Here is an 18,514-nt window from a genome sequence, read left to right as displayed (position 1 = left end):
GCAATCTAATCTGTTTATCAGAACATGTTGCATCTAAATGGCTTTAACTGTGAGTATGTTTATGAGAGGCAACACATACTGAGAATATGCAGTATATCACTTAATAAAAGCTTTGAGCACACACACATTATTATCTAGAGGAGGGATTCATGGCTATTTATTTGAATTTGCTGTCAACAACTCTGTGTTTGAAAGAAATTAAGGCACAATACTGTTTTCTTACAAATGCATGTTCTTGTTTTTGTTGTTGATGTCATTTACCTCCTCCCAGTTTACAAGGCCCAGATAGTCTTAGCAACTTTAATTCATGCCATTAATGTGTCGGTTATAGTTTTTACTTTCTCAACATGGTAATATGCCGATTGCTTATTTTCTCTCTTAAGATCCCATAAAGTGGCACCCTGTTGCCTTTTCTGATTTAAAGAATGGGCTCTGTTTTATTTAGGTGCTTCTAGAGAAAAAAAAGAAATTCTTTGTTAGTGGTTTAGAAAGTGTCAAATTGTCACTTTAAATGGTATTTCATTGCCTTTTGAGAGCTTCGTAAGGATTAAGAGGACTGTAAAGCTTAACAGGAACACAAGCAAAGTAACGCAGGACAGTGTGACCTGGCCTCTGCGCTGCCCGTGCTCTCAGACAAACCTCGCTCTTTGAGGCATTTTACAGAGACATTTTGTATCGATTGCGTTTTCTCCTTCTTTGTCAAACTGCTCTTTTGTGCTTGGTTATTTCAGTGGGAAGAGTGGGTTTTTTGGCTTGGCCTGTATGGAGGTGGATGGAGTAGCTCTCAATCCACACATTGAACACATTGTGTTCAGTAAATGGAATATGACAGATTTACCCCAGCTTGTATTATGGCTGCTCATCCGAGATGTGGAGGCCTACTTTTAAAAGTTCTACAACCGTGACGCCTCAGACTCTCAAGAAGTTTGTTCAAACTCAAGAGCATACTGAAGCATTTGACCTGACCTTTGTAACCCCTGTGTCAGTCCTGTTGCTGTAGCGTATGGAAAGGGCTAACATACTGAAAGCTATGAGCTGTCATTCTTAAAGAGGAAGAAAACAAGGAGAGCATTTAGCCGGGTTAGCTGATCGTGGACTACAGTTAGCTCCCTGCTTCGCTGGCAGATTCCCATTTTCACGCTGTCAGCGTGCGTCGGTGGGATAGAGCGCTCTCAGATGTGCTTGAAGGAGAGTGTTGGTTAGGATTGTCTATAGGGAACATGCAACTGTAACTCCTCTGTCTCAGGCATGAAATCTCTCTGGCACTTTCCCCTCTCCCAGTAGAGAAAGAGGTGGGAATAGAGCACTGTGTGAATTGGCTCTAATCCAGTCTGACCAGCGTGTAAGTGTGCAACACTGCTAAGTCTCATATTTTCTCTCCACCTCCTTAAGCAAGATTGAGGGAAATAGGAGCAGCACACATGCCTGGGTAACAACAGCAAGCCCTGCAGGTAGCCTCGAACTGTCCAGACGGACCAGACAGCTCTTCTTTTGCTTTATTCTGCAGGCACCTATTGACCACTGCGACGGCTTTATAGCGTCAGTCTCTGTAAAGATTGGCCTGATTTACGTCACAAGTCAAGGGCCACGTTGTAACAGTCCATCAATGACTCCTGCAGTGTTTCTGTGAAGGTAGACTTCCGTCTCTCTGCGCTACCATTGACAGGCGCTGCAGCTCGGATGGAATGCTGCTGAGACTATGGGAGTGAGAGCGCACATGAGCGAGAAACAGGGAGTGTGCCCGATGTGTTGAAAAGCAGCAATCTCCAGACCACAGGGAGGTAATCAATATCTGTATGACTGGACAGATGACTGTTTATTTCCATGGTAACATGCTGGTTAGCCCTGAGATGTCAGGCGGTGATGGTTAGTGCGGTTGTGTAAACATGTATACATCTCTGTCTATAGTTGTCAGTGTGTGGATTTGACCAAAGAGCCGAAAACACCTCAGACCTGAGAGAAAAGATCAGATAAGGCTGCATTGTCTGTACTCTAGCTTGTCAATAGAAATAGTTTTCTGCAGAATTATAAAGTCTTTTCTTTTTAAAGTGGCTAAGGGCATTTTTTAAGCATCAACCTTTTTCTTGAGTGGATAGTTGTGTGGGTGACGATGACCCTCAATTTAAAACTGTTGTGTGAAAATGCAGAGTTCAGATTTGAAATGTGGAATGAAAAAAAATCATTATTAATGAAATAACATCTAAAATCTAGCATTTGTGTGTAATTGAATATCGTTTAGAATAACTACAAGGCCATTCATTTTTCATTGATTTAATCTGAGAAGAAGTGCTTCTGTGGCTTTAAATTTGACAACATTTCAAATTAAAAGGTGTTTTTGTGTGTTTTGCTTTTGACAAGCATTGAACCTTGAAACGTTTTCCCTAATTATCAAGTTGAACACTCAACTTGGTAATTGCCTATGAGTTCTTTCACTTGAATTCAATTCAGTTCAATTCAATTCAATTCAGTTCAATTCAAGAGGCTCTATTGGCATTACATTTTTACATGCGTTGGCACAATTACATATGAAAAAATAAGAAAAGAAATTTAGTGTTAAAATAATAAAATTAGTTAATAGAACGAAATCGATAATGAAATAGATGAATCAAACAAAATAACTACATACATAAATGTGAAATATGGTACAGGTATTTCTTTTCTCTACTATCCTTAGTAGTTTGACAGCTGCCAATTATTTCTTGCTCATCTTTTTTTTCAATTTATTGATTAGATTCTGAGCCAAAAATGAATGAAATTCCCATCCAAGCATTCAAAGTCAATAAGCAACCTTCTTATTTTGCTTATTTTATCTGACCAGCAGTCAAAAACCCCAAAAGAGAAGCAAGAAGATTCCTCACATCTATTTTCCCAATGAACTAAATGACCTTGATGTGTTTCTCTTGTTTGATTGGTTGATTTCGAATTTAGTCGAGGTGAATCACCTGTGCTCTTGTTCTCTTCTATTCGTGACCACTGAGGGTCTACTAAATGTAGGATAACCAGTAAACTAGTAGTTATAGATAAGGCCAGAGGATTGCAAAGCATCCAGATGGGAAATGAGGGAGACAGAAAGAGAGAGTTGCATGAATATGAGGACATGCAGACATCTGGCTCCTCTTTAACTCCAATCAAGTGCTCGTTCACTGTGCCAGGAGTGCTTACGAAGGACCTTTTTGAAAAAAAGAAAAAGAAATATGGTGAGCCTGAAAGGAAATCAAGGCGCCCTCCCTCCTTCATGCCCCTCTTTACCTTTTAAAACCACATGCCTCAAAAGACTGTTTTGTTTCAAGCAAGCTATTAAACCGGGTGCTGAGGGTTGAGCAGATTTGATGTGGCACATGTCCTTGGTGCTTTAAAAGAACGGCAATGAAAAATTAATCAATAGCGTGTGCCTCCCATGCCCTGAGCCAGTGTTCACCATAGATTCTATCTTAAATTAAGATCAAGGAAACATGCTCTGGAGGGGACTGTTTGAATAAGATGTTTCTTTGATTGACTGAAAACATCTTTTACAGTTCATCTGATGGACATACAAAGTTGTCCAGAAGTGAGATGAGGAAGGATTTACTACTGCTGTATTGCTTATCTGCAAATCTTTTACAGTCGGCTGTCTTTTTTAATAGATATCAAATCTATGCTGTTCATTTACTCAAATGCGTTAGTTTCTTTAGTGATAATCATGGGGAAAATCTACTTTTCAGTTTCTTCCCTTTATTGAAATGTTTGAGAGCACCATGTGAAGGGCAGTACCTACATGCTCTTGCTGGTAGAATACGTACCTAATACCAAAGACATGGGCACCTGTACATCAGAACATTGCTGCAGTGCAATGGGTGATCTAAAACTCAGCAGACTACCATGACATTTTATTTGCCTCTGTGTTATATAGTTTTGCAAACACAGGCTTTTGGTAGAGCTGAAACACCAATGCATGAGGCGATATATGTCAAAAGTTTTTTGGAAGGCTTTCAGCTTTTGAAAGGCTTGCGCTCCTTGACCCAGTCAATTTAGTTCTTTTCCAGAGTCTGCACTCTCAATCTCTGCAAAGAAAGTAAAGTGTAAAAGTGAACTTGTTTTCTTACAGGCAGGACTGTAAAATTTTAAACTTTTAAATCACGATTCTCCTCAATGGTCACATGACTGTCAACAAAATTGCAGGTGTACTAGTTAAAGAAGGCACATTATTGCTACCCTGCATCATTAGGAGAAGTCTCAAAAATGATGACAGCATATGGCATAATTCTGTAGACATGTCTCATGCCAATGTGTGCACAAGGAGCAGCAGTAACAAACAAAAACAGACCTAAACACTGTCAAACAAGGGGTGACAAACATACACTGCACTTACTGTTGTTACAAACACTGGTAAGACTGGTATTGGACTTTAAAACTCACCCAGCAGTGTTTGTAATAATGATTTGATAACTTTATTCAACGCCTTTAGTCGCTGCCTTAACAATCGATTATCGATTAATCATTAATAATGTGTGAAATATGTTGGATGTTCTTCCATTTGAATTTTTCTTCAACCACTGACTTGATCTTTTTTTGTTGCAAAAGCATAGGAGGCTACATTAGGAGTTAAAAGAACAGATCAAGTAAAAACAAAGTTACTTGTATGAAAAACTAAATAACACAAAATAATGACATACTTAGTAGCCTATACTCAGGCTACTAAATGGCTAAAATGTAATGATATCAGTTTGCATATCATGTCTTTTTGTAGCTTTTAAATTGCAAACTACTTTTATTTTATTTAAATACATTTTCTCATACCTGTAATTATGATATATTTGAAAAGCAAGTATCTGTAATCTGTGATTGAAAGATACTTTTTGATACATTTGTGCCTATCTCTGACTGTTAATACTGTTTTTAATGATTCGATTTTTAAACATTCGATTAATGATTAATCGTTAACATCCCTAATTCTTTAATGTGATGTAATCTGTAAAAAAAAACATTATTTTTCTCATACTATCAATTGCTAATAATAATAATAATAATAATAATAATACTAATAATAAGCTACCTCTACTGTTGGCCTGTGCAGTGTGTGGACAGTATGCTAATGATAGCCAGTTGTGTGCATTGAAACGCACAACCAAAGCCAGAGTTACTGGTGTGGTGGATGGGACTTTTACCCTTGGGTTGTCCTGTTTGACACCTGTATTTAGTTATTTTGAAGTTACATTAATAGGTTGTATGTTATCAGAGCAACACTTCATATTATGAAGAGCATCAGTTATACCACAGTTGCCAAGAGCTTACCCAGGATGACAACACACACAAATTTACAATGTTTGCTTTTCACCCTGAGCCTTTTAAATTTTGATTTGTTGACAGTTTTATGTAGGATTATTACACCTTTCTAAATATTCTGTGACCTCATATTGGATTTGGGAAAGCAATTCGAATAATGGTACTTCACAATTGAATTAAGCTGTGTTGTGCTGGAGCCTCTGTTTTTGTGTCTTGCACACAGCTTAAGATCTCTAATACACACACATGAAATTTAACGCGTGACAAAGTCTACTTTGATGAAGGACAGATATTCTAGTACACTTAGTTAATTAGTTTGTTAATAGTGTAATAGCTTTGGTCGCATTTGTCATATAATGTTGAACTTTACGGTCTACACACGATTTATCAATTAATGTAGCTAGTTTGTGCTGAATGGCTTGTCTTCAGGCGTTCATGGTTGGATTGACCTTTGCGGGCTGTGGAAGAAGCAAAGGTTTAGCTGTGACAGGGGGTGGGCTGTGTGGGAAGGATTAAGTCAACACCAGCTCCCACTGGGGATGAGAAAAAGAGGTTACTTCTCCATCAGCATTTGTCTTCTTTTTCTCTTTTTTCTGTTTATATCTTTTCACTCTTTCCTTCTCTGCTGCCTTTTATCCTTCCTTCCTTCTCCCTTCAAACATCTCCTGTCTATGCAACGTATGTCTTTTCAAAGGCAGAAACAATCATTTCCCTTCAATCAGAAGGGGAGAGCTGGATCTCGTTATTTTGAAGAGAACATGAAAGGCTGAAGTGGTCACAGTATGCTGATATTGGATTGAACAGTGGCTATGGCAGTGCTTTATAGTTTCTCTGTATTTGTGTTGGTGTGTGGACACGCTTGTATGTCTTTCGTGTGCTGAGTAGCACTGTTTTTGTCCATGCTGCTCTAATAGAGGGATATTGGATTGCATATTACAGCTCGTATTTAGATATTGCACAGGAGAGATAGAGTATGATACAGTATTTTAGCAAAGGGGAGGGAGGAAAAAATAGAATTCTTAGTTCTGTTGATTGCATATCCGTGAATTTTATGTACTGTATGCACATTAGTGATGGAGCTTGTGAATACTGGCTATGCTCTCAGTTGTACATCTCTCCCCCACAGCTCTGTCACACACTCAACGGCACTGTCGGCATGCTCAGCTCGGCGGGAGGCTCCTGCAGGGCTGCATTAGGCTCCATAAACTTTATAGCATATTTTTACAACCCGCCTCTCTGTATGCATCCACCATCACATCCTATCGCATCTGCTTTAACTGTTCACACAGCTGTGAAATTCCGTGTATCCCCCATGTTTTATGGTCGCCTGCTCCTCCAGTCACTCCCGATTTCTTTATTTGCTCCTTTAGCTTTTTAATATCCTTCTCTACATGTGTGTATATTTAGATTTTTTTTCTGCTTTGGTTGATGAAGTTGTCTCGTTTTTCTAGTTGTGATCATGCAGAATGTTTGTAGTCATGCATTTCTGTTCATAACCTTGCCTGCCAGACTCTCTTCTCTTGTGCATTGAACAGTCGTTCCAAAAATGCAGACTTCACACTGACAGTATGTGCACTTGGATTCCAATGTGGGTACATATGCATCGACCCTGCTGATTTATGGTATCTCTGTTTCACAACCGATACAATGCAAGGACATTTGAGGACACGGAGGGTGAAGAGAGGCAGCTGTTGACAAGGACCTGTGGTTAACATGAGTGGAAACCAAAGTTGTTGTAGCTGTCGGGTTAGGAGAGAGTCACATTGATGGCCTGTTTATAATCCCCCCTACTCTTGCAGTAAGCCCACCAGGCCCTGTGGGAGCGCCCTTACTGCTCAGCCAACTAGTCCACTCAGCACAACAGAGTGCTAACAAGGTAGAGTCTCTGCCTATCAGCCACTGCGCTTTCATAGCGCTGTCATACTTGGACGCACAAGAGTAAAGCCACATAATCGCCTCATCAACAGCCAGGTTCCCCCCCGATTCCCCAGACAGCTCTCTGCTGTAATGATTGGTGACATGATCAAGGCCAGATCACTTGCTGTGTTATTGTCTGGCTTGCAGTTTCTTTTCTAAGGGTGCTCAGGAGAGATGGGCCACAGTTTTAAAATGTCAGCCTTCAAGCTGTATCGCTTTTTAGCTGTTTACCAGTGGCACGTGGCTGATTGGTTGGCCCTTTCCCCATGTGAATGAATGAATGAATGAATGAATGCCTGGATATGAATAAACTAGCATGTGCTAGATATAAAGGCTCAGGCTGCTATGAATTACTTGAATCCTGGTTGGTAAAGCGTTGGTTAGCAGTGCCAGAGAATGAGGGTTTTATTCTGACTGAGTTGGCACCACCTCTTCTTCATGCATGCTGGCTAGGATGGTAATAAACTGCCAAACTGGTTGAAGGTTTTCGCAAATTACATGGTCTCTCCTTTCTGTTCTCCGTTTGCTCTCTATTGTGCCCTGCCAAAACTTGTAGCTGTTTATTAAAGGAAAAGGGTAGTATTGAGTTGGTCCTCTGGGATGTTTCACAACAGCGCTGATGGCATTGGATCTTAGTTTTGCTTGGCTTTGTTTGTTTTCGCTGTGCGTTTATCATTCTCAATGCCATAAACACAGTAGCTGTTCATGCGTGGTCATGGTCTGCCTCTAGTCAGGCAGAGGCGGCAACAGCTGCAGCTCTCCAGCCAGTGTTGTAGTACTGAAGGCCAGCACTTGGTGGCAGTGGGTGCCCATTGAATAGGCCAGTTGGTGCAATGCATAGGGGCTGAAAAGCCACATTGTTGCTATGGAATTGACCTAATGGGTTTCTCTCAGCCCACGTAACACACCGCTATGTGTACCACTAATGCCATTTGTTAGACGTCTGATCTTTAAAGGGGGGAATAACTGTGGAATGGCTCAACAGCATTCAAATTGGTCTGTCTTCTCTGATCAATACTTTCACCCTCCTACTGTAGACAGAGAGGGGAACAAGAAGGATAAAGAACAGATTCATCATTATTATCTTTCCTGTGTACAGATTCTGATTCTCTGACAGAGTGAAGACAGCCAGCCTCCACTGAGTCCACTCCCTTTTTTTTCTCTCCCCCTTTTAACGCTTCACTTGCACAATCAGGTCCTGTAAGGAAGCACGTCTTACCTGCCCTGCTATCGACGGGACCTGCTGTATTGACCGCTCTTTTATGCAATCATACCTGAATTATTTATTAGACCAGCACCACACTAATGAACAGCTGCAGTTCCATACCAACAACATATCAGTTATGCTTACAGAACCACACCATTGATATCACTGTCATTCCCCATGGTTCTCTCTGTATGTCCCTCTTATGTATTATGCCAGCGGACTCACACCATATCCCCTCAGAGATCTGAACATCAAATCGCTCCTCTGAACCCACCTCTCCACGCGAGCCATATTTGCTTATTGACACGGTGAGCTCTTGACGTGACAGAGGTTCTCGGCCACATGTGCTCAGCTGAAACATGGCCTCTGTTGGGCATGGCTTTCATTTTCAGGCCAGGATGTCTTCCAGTGTAAATGTCGGTGGCAGAGAGTGGCTAAGAGGCATATCTTTGCTCCCCCACACATGCTGTACTCACTATTTCGTCTTCCTCCACCTTGTCATTCGGCTCAGGTGCCCTCACTAACATACCACATCAATTTTTAATGCACAGCCATATGGTGGTCGTGTTTTTCTTCTGGTACTGTACCAAATAAATACGAGTAAAATGAAGCAAAAAAAGTTCATCCCTGCTGATATTTTCACATATGTCCTAAGGGCTTTTGTCTCTATCAATTTGTGGTCAAAATGCATCGAGCACTTCTTGAATGGGGCCAATTACTGGGTATTGGCCTGAGGCTGATTTGATGGCAGATGTATAGTGTTCCAAATGGTGATGTCCTTGATGTTTGCCATAGACCCAGCATGTGAGGTGACATCCAATCATGTTGAGATGGCTGACCTGTCTCTTTATGTCCTGAGTGGTCTTGAGAGATGATCTCTTTAATGCTGATTGGGTGGATGTCTTCTTCACACCTGAGATGCTAGCCTTGAATCGTACATAGTCTGCCAGTGGATGTGATAAAAACACAGGACCTTACAATGCAGACCCCTGATGTGTATAATTACACAGTCATTTAATAAGACAAGCAGCAAATTCAGTGTCATGTGTGAGGTGTTTTTCTTCTTTCCTGTCAAGATTTCCCATGTTAGCTTTCAGTTGGCTGTCTCCCTGCTGCCGACGGGTGTTGTTTGCTAGATTGTTTGTGTGTCACCTCGCATGTCTCTGTGTGAGGAGGAGGAATTTGCTACCACAAAAGAATGAAATTGAGAGGGAAAAAAGTTCCTTCCAAGCCCTGTAAGTAGAACAAAAGAACAGAAAAAAAATCTTGATGTTATTATGCCGGCAACATCTTCTGAGCTTCTGATATAAATGAACTAAGGGTTCTAAAATTGTCATTTGAATTATGCCTTTCATCTCCCCATGGTTTTTAGTGAAGCAGTTCAGCCCAAGTCTCTAGTGAATGTTTTTTCTTCCCCTGTTTGCATTTCTGAACAAGCGCCATAACTGTAATGAATTCTATTATTTTAAAACCAATTACTGTTAGTTGGGAGCTTTCTCACCGCTGTTGTCATGCTCTCTGAGGAATAGTGCTGTTGCAGCGTCGACTGCACTCAAACCTGATGGTATTTCTTCCTATTTCCCTAACCACCCATACTAATGTAGTTTTCTGGTGTTACCATACAGCACCTCCCCTATACAGTGTTACTGAACCAGAATTTGAGGAATCAGAACATTGAAGCCATGTCGGTTATGCCAATGTTTGTTGGATTACACTAAAACTACTAAATGGATTTCCACGAAACTTGGATGGAGGATGGGTCTCGACCCAGAATAGACCCCATGAACTTTTGGTGTGGTCACAGATAAAGGATTAGGGTTTCTCACTTTGTTTAACATTGAGAGATAGGGCTTCTTAGGGAATACTGCATGGATTGATTAAAGATCTAGCAGAGTTAAATGAATGTTTTATTTGACATTGGATTTGTCTTGATTAGTATAATTAAAAGGGGCTGTTGGGTGAGGTATGTGCTCTACTGAGTGCCATTGTAGCTTTGCACATATTTAGTTGAATTATATTTTGTGCTATAGGTTGAATGCTCTAAAAGCCAACACAGTCTTTGAATGTGAAAGAATTCAAAATAAGGTATGCAAAATGCAAAGCAAACTATGTTTCCTTGGCCACTGAGGTCAAATTGCAGGGATACAACTAATGATTTACATACTTGTTGTCTTCATGGTCTTTTTAAGAATGTATTAATTATAATGAGCGTGGGTGGGAAGTCGGGAAAGTCGGAGGACGGTTACATTACAACCATTACGTTACAACCATTAGGTTTTTCAAAGTAAGAAGTATGCTTAGATTTCATTATACACCTTGAAAAATGCTTTTCAACACAATATGGTGTTGGATTTACACAATCAGTCATGTAAACCAGAAATATTTTAATATTTGAAATTAAACCGAGGATCCCGTCCTCATTTGTATTTTGGCTGTATGTTTTAAATGATCATGATGACAATATACAGTTAAAGATAATATGAACAGCTGGGGAAGTAAATAAAATATACAATGTACAGCACATTGATTGCTGTGGGTATAAAATAACTCTCATGTGATGATAAAGACTTTGTGCGTTTGGAAATTTTGTGGTTTATGTAAGATTTTGCTTTACAAAAAGTGGAAGATATCACACTGTATTTATATCTAATATTCATATCGGCTTTTAATCAAAAGGAGTAAGAGTTAGGACTGGGCGATATGGCCTTTAAATAATATGGCATTATTTTAGGCTACATCATGATACACGACATTCTCAAAATTTCTACGTTGTAGGGACGACTATTGGTCCTTTTACAAAATATTTTCACAATGAGATTGATCACCATCATCAGTAATACTGATTCAATAAATAATTTGGTAAAGGCAAGTGGTACAGCTTGGTAAGGTCAGAAAGTTATCCCACTTTATTTTAATGCAGTCTTTAAAACCAGGAAAAGACAACAGTTATGCCATATCACAACATTTGAAAATCTGAGACGACATATAGACTCATAACGCACTAACAATATAAGATCGATATATTGCCCGGCCCTGGTAAGAGTGAAATGGTGAGAGCATAAAAAACCCCTCAAAGGACATCAAAATGTTATGTCACTAGCTGGTTAACATTAACAACACATTAAATTAGAATATCTCATGAAACAGCTCATCTCAGAAGTCTTTCTTCATTACTTTTAATTATCTGTTGGTTTGTTTAAATGTCATCCTCAAAAAAAAAATGAGAAAGCAAACAAATTTTAAAAAGTTTCAAGGCTATCATAAAAGAAAGCCACTGTGTTGTGAGTGGGGGGAGACTTTGTACATAGCGCCTGCTCTGATTGGAATTTCTAAAAGGTTTTTCATTCTTTCCCCGCTTTCCCTATTATATGTAATTAATGCTTCGTGGTCTAACAATGGAGTGTCATTTAAAATCATGTTAGACCACACAGTGTTCTTTGTTCATAGTAATTATATTTATTCGTGATCACCAAAGACTTGTTCAGACACTATTACGAAGTTTCTCTTTGACACTGCTCTCCATTATTTTCTTTTCTAAGCAGAGGACTAATTGGATCCTGCCTCCATGGTTAGCCAGTGTTTGGAGGTGGACCTTTTTTGTTCGCTTTTTCCACATTTTGTCCTCTAATAGAGCCACTTACATTGACTCGAATCACCTGTGTGCAACTTCAAGGTGCATGCTTGGAAGTTGTGGTGAACTCTAAAGAGCTGCACACTGATTTCTGTACTGAATCAGAATAACTTAGCCTTAATAAGCATATAGCATACACACACACGCACACACGCACGCACGCACGCACACGCACACACACACACACACACACACACACACACACACAAACTGAAAGAGAGATGGAAAGAGTAAAAGAGAGAGATTAGACACGTTCACTCATTAAAAGCCAGCCACTCATTCTGCCCTAAAGATTGATTTATAGCTTATTTAATAAGCTGAAAGGTTACCTCAAAACAGATTTTCTCCTTAATTGACCAATTTAGTGCCGCTCGATAAGCATTCATGTCAAGCTGAGATGTTGTGGTATTTCTGTCTGCCTCTCCCTCCCCCTCTCCCTCTCATGCGTTACCACCGATATTACAGTGCCATGATTAGTTATTAGAGGCGGTATTAAATATTCAACATGTTGTATTTTGGATGTTTAACAGGGTGGGGTCCAAAACCTGGGCCCAATAGCTGCAGCATGAGTTAGCATCACTGAATGTTCTCCTAATTAGCTCACTTTGCCCAGCAGCTGTCTGCTATTAGGGTCCTTTGTTCCAGATGTTATCTCATTAGAATGGCATTGATCATCCTAATGACTCTGGGAGAGATTATTGGTCCACATTAGTGTGACCTGCTTGCTCCCTCTCTCCCTGAGGTCAAACCACAATAGCTTCGCCCATCCATATGTTCATTTGACGGTTTAAGTATGGCGGCCATTTCCTCCAGACATGGTTGGTTGTATGTGGAATGCCAAGCAAATAGGAAGCGGGGCTGTCTCATAAGAGTGCTGCATGCTAGTTGCAAACAGGGTAATTTGTGGACATTAAGCTCATTCTTAGTGTTTGTCAGTGGGCTAATGCTTAGTGTACACAGTTCTCTATCTGTGAATTGGCTTGAGTGTCATTGCGCTAATGGCTGCTTTTTTATAAATGGGTAGACTGGGCTTAAACTACATGTTTTTGTTTGCCTCACATTATGTTCCAGTTTGAGAGAGTAAAGGCTCTAAAGTAAAGGATCAGTTTGTCTACCAGTTACCTTGTCTGTGAAAGCAAGGCTTTCTAAAGCAAGGATACTTTATTATGAATGGTGTTGTGTGCTTTTATATTCAAACCATCTAATAGAAATACAATTCAGTATTCAGTAAAGATAATATTGAGTGGTCTCATTCATATTATTTTACATCCAAGGCTGTCATTTTGTGAAGGTGTGTGCTTGTTTTTTGGGTTGGTTTGTGTATCCACAGGCATGGGCGGATTGGCTGGTTTGTCCTTTTTGTGAAAATGTGGTGCTGATGCTGTGATAGGAAGAAAAAGGGCATATAAGTCCTGATCTCATACTTCGGTCTTGGTTGCTTTGTAGCCTTGTGGACAGACGAGGCTTTGCCAGGGCATCGCTGACAGCTAAGAAGCAAGCAGTTCCCTCCCCTGCCACAAGCACAGAGCACAGAAGTACACAGAAATCTGTACATCTCATCTCTTTGTGTCTCCTTTCCGCTGGGCTCGAAGCTGGACATCTCAGAATTCTGTGAAGCAACGGCGCTCTGTCTCCAGGATGAAGTGACTGAGGGGGCTGTGAAAAATTGTGAGGGGACATCTCTTTAATGAAATAAAACTAGGGCTGTTCGGATACCATTTTTTTGGCGCTTCAAACATCAAACAAACAAACAAAACCCTGAAGTATTCCAATACCGATTTGGACGTTGACTATCGTGGAAATGGTAGAAGCTTCGAAGCTTTGTGGCATCAGGTCAGTCCTAGATTTAACCATGCAATAGCCTCAAGAAGACTAAATAACATCAACATAAGGGTGTGTGCTCATGTGATGCTTTTCTCTGGCATAAAAGCGTTGACAGGGTGCTGTGGAGCACTGGGATGAAGCACAACCAACGCTGTACACACAAGCCGTAAGGCTACTGTTTCAAAATCAAAGAAGACATTTATTAATCAGATCACTCACATAAGCACTAGCAGAGCACTAAATATTGTTTGAATTTATAAACAATTCTCTGTCAAAATCAGCAAGGAGAGGCGCATAGAAACAGCTGTTTGTCTCACTCCGCGCTGTCCATGGCTTGAATCAACAGGACTTGGACATGTAGCCTCTAGGAGGGCACATTGTAATGATCTGATATGACGTCACTACAAAGACTGGGAGACTGGGAGAGAGAGTGCAAGGACAGGGTGAAGAGGAAGAAAGACGGATAGAGTAAAAGGTTGAAGGTTGAGGTTAGGATGGGATACAGACAGGAAAGGAAAGGAGTATTTGGGCAAAGTAATGGGGAGAGAGTTCAAGACAGGGAGAAGCGAAGTGTCTTATTGAGCTCTCCAACCTGTCCCTCCCTCTCTCTAGTCAGCAATGTAACTAATCCTGACTTGACCAATTCCCTCAGACTGCTTCCCCTTCCCTGTAAACCCGCCCTGGACACCACAATGTGGCTCTGACGTCAGCTACTTTCCGACAGGAGTCTTAAATCTCGTTTTTTCCTGCTGCACGAATACCTATTGTATTAACTTGGCACCTCTGTTTTGTACTCAAATGTGTAGTAAAACAATCGTGCTTAATTGCATCCATCTCAGTGGTTCAGTCTCCAGGTTTTCAGGCTCCACGGCCTAATGAAAACGGAGAGGCATCAGTTTAATTATAATGTACTCGCCTCTTATCGAGGAGAGATTGTTTTTATTTGGAGCCCTAATGAATTTCTCATCAGTTTGTTATTAACATTGTGCTATCAGAGGCTCAAGTGGGGAAGCAGCCAATTACATGGCTTTGTTCTCCCTGATGGACAAGTATTTGTGCCTCTGTTGAGGGAGAAATAACTTTTGAAAAAGGCAATGGGAATAAAAAACATACTAGCTACATCTTCCCTGCGATCTACTGCCAGCCAATTTTCTGCTTCAGGTAAAGTGTAACGTTTATGTGCCATTTCTTGTAAGGTCTTTCTATTTAGGCCGGCTAGGTGTGCTTCTCTTGTAACAACTGGCTCATCTATTGCTCAGAGTATTTTTTTTATTTTTTTTTTTAGAAAAGATGATGGTTGGCAGATGAGATAATGGCTTAATCTATAGAAAGAGCATCAGAGCAACACCGCTGATGCTATGGATGGACTCTCTCTAGTCGGCCGTATGTAACATGACATTCGCAAATTCGACCGTTGCCCCTCTCTCCAACCCATTTCAAATTGAGATATTAAAACATTGGGTGCATTGATTCAGTTTAGCCTCTGGTATAAGTGGAATAAGCCAGAGTGCTGAGTGTTCATGTGGGGACACTCATAATTTGACATTTTTTACCCATGACCCTGGCTGTATATGGCATGGGCTCCGTAACCTAAAACCCATTTGGAAGTAATCTAATGGGATATGAAGGGAACATAATGATGTGTGGGGCCTTGTTATTTGCCTTTGTTCACAAAACACTTCCCTAGTTTATTGCATTTTACGCTTGGAGGGCTTGATCACTAGTATTATGGCTTTGTAAATGGGAGTCAATAAATTACCCTCTGATTAAAGACGATGCCCTCACTTTAGGTGTGAGAGCCATTCGCTATGCATGGTTAGCATGAGTCTTTTTGTGTGTGCTAGTTTAATCACTTTAATTCCTCTTTCATTTCAGCTCCCCTCACCTCCATAACTCTCTGACTTGTCCCTGACAGTTGAACATGGAGCACAATTTTTTTTTGTTATGCTGAATTCTGGAAAACTTTTAGTTGAAGAGTTTAATGAATCTATCAACAAATACTTTACATACTTATAGGCTAAAACAGTCTAGAAAATATGTCTCCTTCTGAGTTGGACATGGCTTGCTGTTGCCTCTCTCCGTTTTATCCCTTTTATTTACTGTTTGCAAATGAAAAGATAATTTGCCTCCACAAGTAATTTTAAACAAGGAGATGATAACACCAGTTTAAAAAACAAATTCTTAGGCCAAATCTTTTGAAACTGGCATTAATATTTCCATGCGAATTAGAGAAAAGAGGGAAAAAAACTTAGTTATTCAGTTAGTCAGTGGTTATGTTGTTCTGTGACTTGAGTTTAAGTAAAAACAACTCTGCCCTGAATTGTTTTGTTTTATATTTTTTAATGTAAATGTGATGTGCTTTGTAATGTAACATAACAGAGTAAAATGTTCCAAACTAGTTCTCAGGCACCAAAGACTGTGGAAGAGTTTTTCTTTCTTTCTTTGACATAATGTGTATTAACTCTTTTTACATGTTGAAATGAACAAGACTTCCCCAATTAACCCTTTCCAACTTTAATTTTGTTAACACAAACAATTCAAAGATTTTATTTACTCAAGAAAAAAATGCAAATGTGTCAAATGTACAGAAAAAGATTTTTCTTAGCATAGTTATTAAGTCTATGCCTCTTAATTACTGCTGGTCTCTTTATCTCATTCGTAAAATGCAGCTCTTCACTCACAACATGAAGTGGAGTTGTGGGTTATGGAGAAACAAGGATGTGGTAAAAACCCAGACAGATCTGTCCAGGCCTGTTGACAGAAGCTATATGCATAGCAACAAGGGAAAAGAATTGTACTTTGTTTCTGCTGACCCCTTTGCTCTGGGAAAATCTGCTAACCGGTTTGTTTCATGCACCTTCAAAATCTCAGTCACACTTGATTGATACACTGTGGAATAGCCTCAAGCTTCATTTTCACTTGAAAAACCATACAAGTTCCCAAAAGCACAGATGACTCACAGGCCATTATGGGACTGAAGAACCACAAGCTATGCACAAAATAATAATCTGTTTGAACCCCCCAACCTCGCTGCCACCAATGCCTCATTCTTTATGTTCCATTAATGAATGAGAAAATAAGATATCAAAGCAAAAATAAATTAAATTTCATGTGGCAGGCATCACTTATTGATTATATCTGGGTCTCATTTGGAGTATGTCATTAGTCAGTAATGGCTGCATAAAGAGTCTGCTGTTGCTTATTGAAATACATGAGAATAATTATACTTGAATAAAACTTTTGGACTCCACTTGATGATAGAAATTTGAGACCAAGAGGTGTTCTGCACACGTCTCACTATGCTAACTAGCATTTGAGTAATTTTACCAATGATAATTAAAGCAGCAAGGAGTGTTTATTTATTTGTTGATTCTAGCAGCCCCTGTGTACAAAAACGGTATGAGCAGGACTGCCCTGTGTCTAAAGATGTTCTGGTTAGCATGGATTTATTTTGGAAGGGAGTGAAAGAAAAATCCAATGTATTTTATATACTATTTTTCCTTTTTTTAAACACAGCTCAATCAAAAACTGTAATATGGGGATGGTGGAACAAAGTCAACTTTCTTTCAGTGCTGTGAACCTCCAGACTACAAAGCAGCTAATTTCCTCAGGCTCAGCACTCTGCCATAAAAAAAGGTTTGCATTTAATGACTTATCCAAACTGGATAAGTCTAGATTCGACCCGATGACAGGCATTAAGAATAACTATAATAATTATAAAGGAAAAGCCAATCTTCACGCTGATGGTCTCATTTGCTTATGTAAGTTATACAAGGCTTCAGTATTAAATTGAGACTTTTGTAATAAGCCGTTAGAAACACCTTATAGTACGTTTAAATGAGGGTTTGTCTTGCCACTATATTTATACAGGAAGATGGTTTTGATGCAAACTGTGTTTGTGTGCAGTGCAGGTGTACTATCCTTAGTTGAGACTCCTCTGCCAGGTTTAGGTCCTACCCCCTCAGTCTGGATTAGTCCCACTGCTGGAGGAGGATGAGTAGAGCGAGTCAGGAGGATAATGAGGGCATAGGGTGGGCCCAGGGGCAGCCAGCAGGGCCCAGGTAGGTGGATCTGCCTGTGGTGCTAAGCTTCTTAACTCACTCCATCCTCACTGGCATCCTCTAACTGGTATAACATCACACATCGCCCTCTTGACAATGTATGTAAAGCGGCACAGGTGCTACGACAGACGTACCTGTAATTCCACTGGCCACATGATAATCAACATCAGAGTCTGAGTGGACTAAAGCTTGAGGGAGTTGTGTGATGATGAAGCATGTTTTATTAAGGTTCATTAAGGGAGATTTGCATGTTACCCAAAACACTTGTGGTAGTCCTGAGTCCACAGAATAATCTGAGCTAATTTGAATTTCATCATAAGCCAACGATGCCTTCAAAAAATGAAGCATACAGTGTCTTCAATAGCAGACTTTTTCAGCACTGAGAGCATTTTTTTCTCACATACTCCTCTTTCCTTGCCAAGTTCTACCATTTTCTCTGATAGATATGGTTGAGTGTTGTTGTACGGGCCACACCGTTGATGTCATGTCTGCCTACATTGATTTTGTGCTTGTTAATGACAGCAATTACAACAGTGCCTCAGCCTATTGAATATAATGCTCATTCAAAAAATATGATTTGTGATTTGGAAGTATCTTTGGCTCATGATTTAA

General features: G+C 40.0%; 1 protein-coding gene across 1 annotated transcript in view; it reads left to right on the top strand.

Moving 5' to 3' along the window:
* The window catches only part of diaph2 (diaphanous-related formin 2), a 411,384-nt gene that overhangs the window by 29,714 nt on the left and 363,156 nt on the right, over nt 1-18,514 (top strand). The window lies entirely within an intron of this gene.

The sequence above is a fragment of the Pagrus major genome, chromosome 18 (assembly GCF_040436345.1).
Source record: "Pagrus major chromosome 18, Pma_NU_1.0".
In the NCBI taxonomy this organism is placed as follows: domain Eukaryota; kingdom Metazoa; phylum Chordata; class Actinopteri; order Spariformes; family Sparidae; genus Pagrus; species Pagrus major.
Note: the sequence above shows the minus strand (reverse complement) of the source record. Positions and strands in the feature narration are given on the sequence as shown.